General features: G+C 47.3%; 1 non-coding gene across 1 annotated transcript; it reads left to right on the top strand.

Annotated features, from left to right (window-relative positions):
* Nucleotides 1–1,754: 1,754 nt before the first annotated feature.
* Nucleotides 1,755–1,861, top strand: LOC129037612 (U6 spliceosomal RNA). The gene has a single exon (XR_008502857.1). It is a non-coding gene; the product is annotated as a U6 spliceosomal RNA (small nuclear RNA).
* The last annotated feature ends 933 nt before the right edge of the window (nt 1,862–2,794 follow it).

Raw genomic sequence — 2,794 nt, 5'->3', positions numbered from 1 at the left:
TGGATCACCTGAGGTCAGGAGTTCGAGACCAGCCTGGCCAACACTGTGAAACCCCCATCTCTACTAAAACTACAAAATTAGCCAGGCATGGTGGGGCGCAACTGTAATCCCAGCTACTCTGGAGGCTGAGGCAGGAGAATCGCTTGAACCCAGGAGGTGGCGGTTGTAGTGAGCCAAGATAGCCCCATTGCACTCCAGCCTGGGCAACAAGAGTGAAACTGGGTCTCAAAAAAAAAATCGTAAAGTTGCTGAAGAAGCTTGTTACCCAGCCAAACTGGAGTCTGCTTCCCAATGCAGTAAGGCCTGACATCTATATGGAGGCTTTACATGAGGGTGTTTATTTGTAGGGCACCAAACAAGGAGAATCTGTCAGCTCACACTTAAGACCTGACCTCCCCAATGGCTTACAAGCAGAGTGTTTTTTTGTTTTTGTTTTTTTTTTGTCAGTCTTACTCTCTAGCCCTGACTGGAGTGCAATGGTGGGACCTGGGCTCACTGCAACCTCCGCCTCCCAGGTTCAAGTGATTCTCTGCCTCAGCCTCCCAAGTAGCTGGGATTACAGTTGTGCACCACCACACTCGGCTAATTTTTGTATTTTAAAGAGAGATGGGGTTTCACCATGTTGGCCAGGCTGGTCTTGAACTCCCGACCTCAGGCGATCCGCCTACTTCGGCCTCCCAAAGTGCTGGGATTACAAGTGTGAGCCACTGTGCCTGGCCCAAGGAAGAGTTTTTAAAGGGAGGAGTAAATTTCAGAAAAGCAGAAGTTACAGGCAAAATTGTATATCAGTAAATGAGGTTATACATTGGTTTGGCCTAAAAAGATGGAATATCTTTTTTTTTTTTTTTGGTGGGGGAGATAAGGTCTCACTCTGTTGCTCAGGCTAGAGTGCAGTGGTGGGATCACAGCTCACTGCAGCCTGGATCTCCCATGCTCAAATCAAGCAATCCTGCCACCTCAGCCTCCCAAGTGGCTGGGACTACAGGCATACAACCATGCCCAGCTAATTTTTTTATTTTTTATGGAGATGAGGTCTCACTATATTGCCTAGGTTGGTCTTAAACTCCTGGGCTCAAGCAATCCTCCTGCCTCAGCCTCCCAAAGTGTTGGGATTACAGGCATGAGCCACCACACCCAGCTCCAGTGGATCCATTTGATGTGGGTCTGGGTTTCTGAAAAACAACTCAGGGACATATGTTAAGATGTTATCTTTAGTTTTTATAAAGAACCAAACATCTTATGACTCAAACTTCTTAGGCTGTTGTTTTGAGCTACTGTTACTTTCTTGCTTATCAAGTTGCTCAGGGCTACCTAGGTGTGGGGAATTTCCCTTAAAGGAACTCGAGATTTTCCCTTATTTCTACACTTGGTTGGGAGGGCCAGGCAGGCCCCTAAGAGGGGTCCCTGCTCCATCTCAAAATCTGTAACAGAGGACTTAACCAAATCTGGGAGAAAGGCCTTGATGAGAGGAAGACCTGAAGAGTTGAGACCTGAAAAGTGTGTAGGAGTTAGCCGGGTGAAATGCAGTGGTGGGTAGAAGCTTTTCTGGCGGAGGGAAATCCTAGTGTCAAGGGAGAGCGCATGGAGTGAAGCACTTCCTGAGGCTGGAGCAGAAAGAGGAGATCCAGCAAAGCCAATGATAGGCTTTGCTGAGAATCCCTAAACAGCTCTTGATGCATTTAAAGAAGGCAACGCCAATCCATTAGAAAAGAACATTGGTGTCAAAACAGTCTTGTTTAAAGCTGAATACCTGTGTGCTCTCTTTGGCAGCACATATACTAAAATTGAAACGATACAGAGAAGATTAGCATGGCCCCTGCACAAGGATGATAGGCAAATTCATGAACTGTTCCATAGTAAAACAAACATACAAAAAGGCTGACTATGGCCAGGTGCGGTGGCTCACGCCTGTAATCCTAGCACTTTGGGAGGCCAAGGCAGGTGGATTGCCTGAGCTCAGGCATTTGAGACCAGGCTGGGCAACACGGTGAAACCCCATCTCTAATAAAATACAAAAAATTAGTCGGGCGTGACCAGCCTGGGCAACACCATGAAACCCTGTCTCTACTAAAATACAAAAAATTGGCCAGGCATGGTGGAGTGCGCCTGTAGTCCCAGCTACTTGGGAGGTTGAGGCAGGAGAATTGCTTGAACCTGAGAGGCGGAGGTGCAGTGAGAAGAGCTCAAGCTCGCACCATTGCACTCCAGCCTGGGCGACAGAGCGAGACTCCGCCTCCAAAAAAAAAAAATGCTGACTATCTGACTACACTCCTGTAATCTCAGCACTTTGGGAGGCAGAGGCCGGAGGATTGCTTAAGCCCAGGAGTTCAAGATCAGCGTGGGCAACATAATGAGACCCCTATCTCTACAAAACAATTAAAATATTAGCTGGGCCTGGTGGCACATGCCTGTGGTCCCAGCTACGTGGGAGGATTCCTTGAGCCCAAGAGATTGAGGCTGCAGTGAGCCATGATAGCGCCACTGGACTCCAGCCTGGGAGAAAGAGCAAGACCGTCTCTATATATTTTTATATATATATAATTTTTAAATTTATTTTTAATTTTATTTATTTATTTATTTATTTATTTTTTGAGACGGAGACAGAGTTTCGCTCTGTCGCCCAGGCTAGAGTGCAATGGTGTGATCTCGGCTCACTGCAACCTCCACCTCCCGGGTTCAAGTGATTCTCCTGCCTCAGCCTCCCGAGTACCTGGCATTACAGGCACCTGCCATCATGCCTGGCTAATTTTTGTATTTTTGTAGAGATGGGGTTTCACTATGTTGGCCAGGTTGG

Source organism: Pongo pygmaeus, chromosome 4 (genome assembly GCF_028885625.2).
Source record: "Pongo pygmaeus isolate AG05252 chromosome 4, NHGRI_mPonPyg2-v2.0_pri, whole genome shotgun sequence".
In the NCBI taxonomy this organism is placed as follows: domain Eukaryota; kingdom Metazoa; phylum Chordata; class Mammalia; order Primates; family Hominidae; genus Pongo; species Pongo pygmaeus.
Note: the sequence above shows the minus strand (reverse complement) of the source record. Positions and strands in the feature narration are given on the sequence as shown.